The following is a 10,647-nucleotide window of genomic DNA, read 5'->3' as shown; positions in this document are numbered from 1 at the left end:
TGTGTGTGTGTGTGTGTGTGTGTGTGTGTGTGTGTGTGTGTGTGTGTGTGTGTTGGGACTATTCTCTAATGGCTGAACCATTACTGCAGTGCTCCCCCCATTTCTGTCTTTGTTTTTTCCTCTTGGTGTTTCATACATTCTCTGCATAGTTCATTCGTTGGAAAAGCTCTCTGATTTTGCTCATTACCCGGTACCTGCTGTTATTGGTATTAATATTGTTTTATGTTATTTGAATGTTTACATAGAGTCAGTTCATGTTAAACACTGAAACCAAATATACTCCAGCAATAATACTGTGGTTGCACCTCTAAATTTTACCCACATATAAAATCATTTGTTGTTTGCTTTGAAATGTATGAGGAAAAAAAAAGAATAGTGAAGAAGTGACTTAAAGATTAAAGCAAAGTCCTTAACGATGCAACGCATTTTCCTGTATTATTTTCTATATACCCAATGCATTTGTAAGAAGTTTAGTGTGTTGGTAATTCCTTAAAGGTGAACAGGTGTTACTACTAGGGTTAATCTCACACATCTGATTCTGTCAGCTCCTAACTTGAGCACTTGCACACAAACAATACCAGGCATACTCCTTTTTCCCTTCTTTGCTGCTCCTTGAGACCCCTTTCTTGATGCTATAGTCTAGCAGAAACTTAGCCAAATTGCCATTTCAGCTTGAATAAAAATGATAAGCGAGGCTTTTCACTCTTCCTTTCTCCTCACTGGTCTAAGTCCTTCTGGAAGGAGACTGCCCATCTGTACACATACCTGCCCGGTCCACCATTTTGTTCTTCAGGTTCTCAAAGCCTGCCTCAGGTCACCTCAGACATCTCCTTCAGTTCCTGTTACTGTCCCAATTACTTATTGAACACAAGGAAACCAACCACTTTTTCCTTCTTATAATACTTTTAAAACTTCCCAGACTATAAGAAAGAATTTTTTGTATTGGTGGAGGGACTTAATAATAAATAATTCCCATGTTTTGTACCATGATGTGACAGCTATAGTCCACACCTCCTCATGCTGTGTGGTCATTTTGGATTAGTAGTGATTTCTATTTTCAAAGTAAAAAGGAAAGACATGTATTAATAAATAATAAATGAAATAAAAATGGACAACAAAAGAATCATAGAGTTTTCACAACTGTTTTTAAAATGCGGAATATAGAAAAATTAAATAAAAAGCAAAAGCCAAAGTAAATTTTCCCACAAAACCCACAAACTTTGTTATATCTACTTTCATAGTTATTTAATTAAAAACTTGTCATGTTGAAAACTTTGCATCAGTACTACCTTTCATAGTTGGAAGGTTCATGTGATAAATGTTGGTATCTCATGACAATTAGAAACCCAGAGTCTATGCCCGTGGTCTGGGATGTCACTGTATCCATTAAGGTGCAATGACAAACCAAAGGAGAAAGGAAGATGTTGCCATGTATGCAGACATTTATTAGCAAGTAGGCAAATAATGTCTGCACCAGGAAGTCTAGAGAAGTCCCAACCTCTGGTCTTTCAAGGCTGGAACTTCACTAAGAAAGAATGACTTAGAAATGGCTTCAGAGACTCAGGATTCACCTGTAAATATTTAGGGTGTCTCTGTGCTTGCCCACAATCATACCGTTCTCAGCTCCTTTGCTGCTGTTCCTCTAGATTCCAATAATGTAGTAGATTTCTAGGATTAAGGTGTTTTGTTTTGTTTTGCTTTGCTTTTTTAACCCACCAGGCCATCTTGATAACCTGGAATATTCTTATTCTGCAGGAAAAGGTACATTGGTATCCACTGCAGTTGTGTGGGTTTTAGATGCAATACTTGGATATCCGCAAGGCCACTAGGTTGGCCACTTTCAGATTGTGAAGGTTTGTGATTCTAAGGATATTTGAACATGTCTAGACTCTTTCTAATCAATCGTAGGCTAACATCATTTTTCTTTTTCAGTGATCTACACAAAAATCATGGAAACTATAAATACTGAAGTTAGGGAGGATACCAGGCATGCACAAGTCTGAATTAATAGACATTCTCTAATGACACTGAGGCACTGACACTTTCCTGTTACAATGGTATATAGAACATTTCCTTTCGTCAGAAGTTATTGCTCATGCTATGTTTAATACTGGTTCTGTCTAGTTTAGAAAACTTTAAGAACCCCTAGCTAAATGCCCTTGTATTTCATTTTTTTAAACACTCCCAATCCTAGAATTTACATTCCTTCAACTGAAGTCCTTAACTTATTTCAAACAGGTAAGAGCTCATGGCCTTCGTAGGATACCCTCCACATACCCTGCAGTTTTCTGAGCACCTTTCCTTAAAGCATGCACAGGCAGGATGGGCTGAATGGTTTGAAAGCAACTTAGTTTAGTTATTTGTATTCCCAATCTCTCTCTCTCTCTCTCTCTCTCTCTCTCTCTCTCTCTCTCTCTCTCTCTCTCTCCCTGTCTGTCTGCATTCCTGTGCCACCCTTAGCTACTGTTATTTTGAAGATTGTTTCATCTATCTATCTATCTATCTATCTATCTATCTATCTATCACCTAAGAACAGAACTACTCATGTCTCATAGATAATTTATTTCTTATTAAAAACAATATGTTTATGAAACAAGCACACAATATGATCAGATCAATTTACTAATATATACAAATAAACAATTTGTATTAGACATTCCTTTTGTGTTGTAACTCTCAATCCTGCAGCCTCTCACATGCTAGTCAGATGCTCTGTCACTCATCCACAGGCCAGACCTCTACTATACATTCTCGTCATGCATTCTGATATAGGCCACTTGTGTTTTAGATGTGTGTTTTGAGTTTCTATTGCTTGTTAGCTTTTAAAACTTTGTGTTTGACACCAGGGACAGCATAGAGCTTTACAAATGATAGAAATGGGAAGTTCTTGTGCAGAATAGTAGAAGACAGGGAATTGTATTTAATTTTATAAAAATGAAGATGTTGGAATTTGAGTATATTAGAAAACAGAAGAACAAACATGGGAGGGACTAAAAGGAGTGGGAGAAGAAAATGGAAACTTAAAGAAAGGGAAAACTGCTAGCCTAAACATAAGATTATTGGTAAAAGTAAGTTAAGCAGATTGACTCTTTTGTTAGGATGAATTAAAATATCTATATGTATATAGATATTCACACATATAAAAAAAGAAAGGAAACCACACACAGGAAGAAACGGGAATCAAAGTAGTCACCGTTCATTTACCTTTCATCAAATTAAATGTGATCAAAATTGTTTCCTACAAACTGAATCTGGTATTTTTGTATAAATCAAAGCAATTAATGGATAATTCTATATCTTTTTTAATTTTCCTTCTAACACTTTGAACTGGATTGCTGCTCACTCCACTTCTTGCATGCATTGCTCTGTGGTGCTGTCATTTAGAGATATGCTTATGTGCAGGACTGCATTGCATCGTGAGGCCTGAGCTGGCAGGCTTCAATACACATCAAAGCTGGAGAACTGTGCAGAGCATGTATTAAAAGGGATATCTTTAATTACATTAAATATCATAATTCTGGACATACCATGCCACATATTCTTTGTGAACAGGAAAATACTTTAAGTAGTAAGTATGAATGTGAAAATAACAGAAATTAATTTGCAAATGGCTTGCCTTCTCATAGTCTGAAAGGAAAAAGAGTGACCAGGAAGGGACACTTGAGCAAAGCTGCAAAGCAAAGTGAAATGTAGGACCAGCTAAGTCTTGCTTCTCTCCCTACTGATACAAAATGTAAGATATGTGTCATGAATCATGTTTGAATTTAGAGTTTTAAATTTTACTTACTATGATACAATTTAAAATAACATTCTCCAGATGTAACAAGTCTCTTACCTATAAATAGCTCAATCAGATTTGCTCACATTAAAAGACAATCTTGGTCTTTTTGGAAAGTCTTTAAAAGTTGATTCTCAGATGTGAGAAGCAAATGCTGCTCTATGAAACTTTCATTATTTTATTTGGTTGACTTCCCCCATTTAAGATTATAGCATGAATCCAAGTTAAGCCGTTTATCTCTCCAGATTTAGAGAAATTTATGAACAAGACCATTTCTGCAATATGTTTAAAATATCAATAAAATTGCAGATATAGAAAATTCTTAAAAATGTGTAATCACTACCATAGATACATATATAACTAAATACACATATTTATTGAACTGATTTTGTCTTGGCACTAAAAAAATTGTTTAAAATGTCTGTGATTTAATTGCCATCTTGAGACAATATAGGATTACTCAGAGAGGGGATCTCTGAAGGATTGACTATATTGTATTGGCCTGTGGGCACATGTATGGGTGTGTCTTGTTAGGATTTCTATTGCTACAGTGAAATGCCATGACCAAAATGAAAGTTGGGGAAAAAACTTCACATTGCTGTCCCTTGTTAGAGGAAGTCAGGGCAGGAATCAAAAGAGGCCAAAAAATCTAGAGGCAGGAGCTGATGCAGAGGCCATGGAGAGGTCCTGCTGATTGATTGGCTTGCTCCCCATGGCTTGCTCAGCCTGCTTTCTTATACAACCCAGGACCACCAGCCCAGGGATGGCACCACCCATCATGCCCTGCATCAATCACTAATTATGAAAATGCCTTACAGCTGGGTCTTATGGAAGAATTTTCTCAGTTGATGTTTTCTCCTTTCAGATAACTTCAGCTTGTGGCACATTAACATAGACTAGCTAGCACAGGGGGTTTATTGCTTAAGTTAATTGATATGAGAAGATACAGTTCACTGTCAATAGCACCTTCCCCTATCTTCCCTAGACAAGCTCTTCTGAACTGTGTAACTGGAGAAATGCAGCTAAGAACAAAGAGATAAGGAGCTCTGTATGCATTCCTTTCTGTCATCTTGCCTGTGGATATGATGGGACTAGCTGGTTGAAGCTTCTGTTAAGTTTGACTGCCAACAGCAACGGATTGCAATCGAAGCTGCAATCAGAAATAAAACTATTTCCACCCCAAGTAGCTTTGTTTTCAGGTATCACTAACAAGAATATAAATTGGTACAGAGGCTGTGATAGACATGACTTCTATGCCTTGGGGTGTTTTTATGGGAAGCACTCTGAAATATTAGGTGCATTAGTCTGGATACGCCTTTGAATGTTAGAAGTAAGGCTTATTTAATATGATGTTTTAGTACAAGGTTGGAAGATGGAAATGCTGAGAGAAATGTGGACACTTGACATGTCAGGGACAAGGTTAGGGACTATTCTATCTATGTGATATTTTGGCTAAGAGTCTGGGCTGGTGAGGCTGAAGCTGAAAGCATCTCTGGCTCTCAGGAGATCTGCACCACAGACCTGAGCCCTCCAGGGCTTCATTGGGTTAATAGGAAAATGTTTCCTTTAGGTCATCATCTTCCTTCATCCTTGGTCAACTTGACATAAACAATTTTAGTACAAAAGGGTATCTCAACAATCAGAACAAATAAAACCAAATCCAGCAGGTCAACAAATATCAAACACCCCAGACTCTCATCTGAGGCTCCTCTGCAGGGCTCCCATGGGCTCAGGTACAGCTGTTGCCCTAGATGCCCAGGCAGCAGATCGTGGTAATACAAGTGGCATCAAAATGCTACTGCTTTTCAAGTTCAGGACAATAGAGACACAAAGAGCAGCTGAGGCCTGGCACAAAGAGGCATGTTTGCAGTCGCCATAGAAAGGCCCCAAGGGGCCATTTTGTAGAGCTATGAAGGTGACGCCTCAGTAGAAATGAAGACTCTAGGAGATTAGAGATACCACTACCATGGAACTTCTGCTAAGGTAAGTTGTAGTATGCAATGGGACATGTCTAAGTCAAAGAGAAAATCTGCATGGACTAGAGCATGCATGACAAGCCTGACATACCCATATAAAATACCATATTAATAGCACATATTGACAAATCTTTGCATTGTATGCAACATCATTTCTAAATGATATCAATACTTGGCTTGATGCTAAGCCTAACCCCAAGTATGAAAATTCTAACTAGATATAAAAAGAACATATTTGGGACTTTAAAAAAACTTTTTTTTTCTTTTTAGACAGTGTTTTAAATTCATTCCTGTTGCTGTGATATAGTCATGTGAAGTTCCTATCCCCTTCGGGACCTGTAATCCTTCCTCCTATAATTCCATAAGAGTTCCCAGTCTCCGTCCACTTTTGTCTGTAGGTATCTGTATCTATCTGAGTCAGCTGCTGGGTGGAGCCTCTCAAAGGACAAGTATTGCAGAATATCATTCATCGTTTTGGAGACTTATGCTTGCACATATGTAGCAGGTGTGCAGCTTGGTCTTCACATGGATCCTCAACAACTGGAGCAGGGGCTGTCCCAAAACCTGTTCCCAGTGTATGGGAATATTCTTCTAGCTGGACTGTCTTATCTGGCCTCAGAGGAAAGGAAGTGCCTAGACTAGAAAAGACTTGGAAGCATCAGGGGGAGGGGATATCCACGGGGCTCCACCCACTCAGAGGAGAAGAGAATGTGGATGGAGGAAGGATTGTGTGTGGGGAGGGGTAACCTGGAGGGGGAAGTAAGTAAAATCAATAAGTAAAAAAAAAAAAATAATTTAATTTAAATAAGAGAGAGATTCTATTTTAAAATTTGACTGCATTTGTTCATAATGTTTCCACTTACTATAAAACATTTTTTTTTTTTTTAGTTTCCACTGAGGTGTAAAAGGATCTTTCATCTATACCAGAAGAGGCAGGAAGTGTAAAGGTGCTTTGTGGAGGAAGTGAGCCATAGGCCTTAAGATCATAGTAACTGATGTGTAATGTATTCTATATCATATTATGCAATGGAATACTTGTGAATAGATGTCTATCACATTACTAGCAGACACTGTTCATTAGAAAATACATGTAATCTACACATTTTTTGTGTGTAGCATGTGGTTGTGATGTCATTGTTGCTTTTTATTGCAGCAATGATGATTATGATGGTAAATCCAAGACTCCAACTGGTTAAACTACATCGCCAGGAAGAAGTACTTGATGAAATACTCTTTAAAGATAGGTCCATACTGAACTGAATTTTAATAGATTAGTCAAAAACTTTGAATACTAGCCTTTAATAACGCAAGATGGGTGTGAATATGGGAAGAATTCTAATTTCGGAGGCATATAATAAGGGTTCCCATTGACTATGCATGTCTATAAAGTAGTAATTTTGAACCATCTATGTGACTGAGGTACGTGCTGCCAAGGTCCTGTGAGTAGAGAAAAGCATATAACTCCTATATCAGAGCCAAATCATACATTTTTTTGTTTGGAATACTTTAAGAAAATGGATTAAACAGAAGAATTAAAGTTTATCTTGTCAAAGTATTTAATGATAAATCACACAAAGATTGGAACTTGATATTCAGAATACCAAAATATTTCATGAACACTCATGTCAATGTGACAATAATGAAATAGTTTATATCATACTGGGGATAAGATGGAGACTAACCAGAGAAGTGTATGAACAAGGGGTCTGCCCTGCTTTCTCATAGGCCTTGGTGCTGACTCATGAACCATGGCTCCAGATGCCCCTGGATTCTGGTGAGGGTACCTTGACTGAGCACAACAGGCACAGACATGATAGTAAGCAAGAGTCACTGAGTCTTTATGATGTCAATAGCATAAATACTATTAGCTCTTTTAAGAAAAATAGCCATTGAAATAAGCAGAGCAACACTCATCTGGAGACACTCATTATTTTTAATGACATTATAATCATTGTGCAATGAGAACCTCAGTATAAAGCAAGACTGAGCTCAGAACACTTAAATTATTCATCTCTGTGTCTGGTGAACTGTCCAGAGTTTCTCCAGAAAGCTTCTTGAAGACTGCTTTTGATTTCTCATTAAAGAGGCATTACTGTTGAAAAAGTCTTCCTGAAGATACAACCTAAAGATACAACTTTAAGCACACACAACCTTCTGTGGCAGTCACTGAGACACAGACCAGAGCATCTGTGTATCCTTGGCATGATGAGATGACTTGGGAAATTGGCTTCTATAGACTTTGTCTTATATCATTATTTGTCATGATTATTCCCAACCACAGATAAAAATTCATGAAGTGCTATGTATGATAAGTATAATATGTGAAATATACCTAATTATTTTGCTAGTAGAAAGGAAATAAAATTATGAACCAGACTTTGTATTGCTCTACACCCCAAATTCATATGGTGCCTCTTTTATGAAATCTACTTTAGTAAATATTTATGAACCAAATGGACATTTTGCCAAATTCCTATATCTCTTAGCTAGAGATTCTTCCAGATTTTATAAGAATGCTGATGTTACATACTGCAAAACATTTACACAAAAAATGATTCCTTTCTTGAGAAATTAAAATTAGGAATTTAAATTCCTGTTTGAAAAAAGTACCTTGTTTCATGAGTATTTTGATTGGAAAAAATAATGTCTATTCATGTCATCAACTTTCTATGTGTCTCTTCTTTGTGATTTAAATGCAATTAATTATTGTTTATATATATTTAGATCAAAAATAAAAACACTGAAACATAGCAAAACATATCTTATAATAAAATTGGAGATTTTATTATTTTAAATATTTATCATTTTAAACCTGTTCTGTCAGTATTTTTTCAAGCTACACTAAGCACAACAGAGAAGTTGGCTACTCTGTTAATATCACCATGCAAAATGCTGCAGAGCACTTGAAATAATTGCTTTGCAGTTAATCATATATATGAGTTGATATACACATATGCACATGAATGTAAAGTGCTTAATCAGAGACAGAAGACAAGGCCAGCTGGATACTGGTAGATTGTTTATTTTCAAAGCCACTCAGTCACAGAAAATGGCCTACACCAGGGGAAGCAACATAGATTGGAATAGATTAAATATGCTCAGAGTACTGTCTATTGGAGCTTTTCCTGCACTTCATCTTTCAAAACAGGGTTTCTGTGTCTGGAGAAGTGGTCTAACCTTCCAACACTGCAACACTTTAATATAGTTCTTCATGCTGTGGTGACCTTCAACCACAAAATTATTTTGCTAATATTATGTTATGAACTGGATATGCAGGATAGATACCTGATTTGCAGTCCCTGAAAGGTGGTGTTCTGCACACCAAAGGGGTCGTGACTCAGAGGTTTAGAGCTGCCGTGTGCCTCTCTTCATGTACCCCATCTCCTCATTCATCTCTGGCCTACCGCTATGCTATTTGTGGAGTCCCTACTGTTTGTGGAATGCTATGCATTGAGGTATATATTTCATTACACTTATATCACCTACTACTAGGATGTCATGGCAGATACATTTAAAATATTGAAAACATTTGAAATATTATAAATGAGTACAGAAAGACACAGAAAATAAGCAGAAACTGGTGTGGCCTTTCAATGAATGTCCCAGTTGCTAAATTTGGAAAGCCACATTTTGCTACATACCATACATGACTAGGATGAGGGAGATCCCAAGCAGAGCTCTGCAAGTCTCCCACAGTCCATTTCTGAATGGCATGTGGAGAAGGCAGTACCATGCACGGATGTCTTGGCTTCTTCTTTATCTGAATTTTCTTTCCCTGGACTACATCAGAGGCTCAAACTTCAGGAACCATTGCTGCATTGGTACTTGCTGAAGTAATGGACTAGTTAGGGACATTGGACTAACATAGAACTTGTTCATTTCTTGCTCTTTTGAGAGTTCATCACCGGCCATTATGCTGCTATGTCTTCAAGGACCCAGATTTTCAATTCTCTTTCCTTGAAAACATTAATGGAGTCCTCCACAGCTCCTTAGGAATCACAAGGAAACCACTTGGCAGAGCATGCAGGTGTTGAGAGTTTAGATCTGGAAAGAGGTACAAGGATCCTTTCCCACTCCACAGGTCCACAGATCCTGTGTGCTGAGGATAAAGACTCTGAGGTGAGTCTGTGGGTGGGCCTGAGAAAGGAAAAAGCTTCCTGGAAGCGAGAAGCATAATTCTCATTCACAACTGCAAATATTTCCAAATAGAACTGTGTTTTCAGTAAAACTACCCAAACTTCACACACTGCAGGAGTTCTGTTAATACTTGTGTGTCACTTTCAAACCTAGAAAAGACAACAGAAAAGAGGACATGTACAAACTGCTTAGAGGCAGACAATTGCTGTTGTTCTCTCTATAACAAAATAAACTATGGTGGTAAGTCATTAGGGAAAAGGAATAATAAGGTTACTGTAGGAGAGATTCCTAAAGGTTGATGGCTATGGAGAGATGTAACACATTTTATAAATATGCTCTTAACTATTCATGGACATGAGTAGCAGTGTGTAAGTCTACATATCTTCCCAGGGGTTGTATCCCATCTTATCCTCAGAAAAGCACGGTGGTGTTCTCCAGATGAGAAAGCAGCAGTGGAATGAGTTTCAACTCCCACTCAAAAGAGGTTCTTTATTCCCTTCCATCCTTGCGCCCCCAAGTCTAATACTTCTTGAGTTCTTTCTTCCTTTTTGTCTGTGAAACAAAAACTGTGTCCCCTGAAGACATCCTCCCAGGATTCAAACAACAGCCAGAGGTTCTTAAAAGGACCCGTGGGCACTTGGAATATTAAAGGCAGGTAGAGGCAATAAAGATGTCTTGTGGTTTAGGTTTCTTTTTTTTTTCTTTTTTTTTTATTAGGTAATTTCCTCAATTACATTTCCAATGCTATCCAAAAAG

The sequence above is a fragment of the Mus caroli genome, chromosome 1 (genome assembly GCF_900094665.2).
Source record: "Mus caroli chromosome 1, CAROLI_EIJ_v1.1, whole genome shotgun sequence".
NCBI classification, from domain to species: Eukaryota; Metazoa; Chordata; class Mammalia; order Rodentia; family Muridae; genus Mus; species Mus caroli.
The sequence above is the reverse complement of the archived record's forward strand: the minus strand, read 5'-3'. Positions refer to the sequence as shown.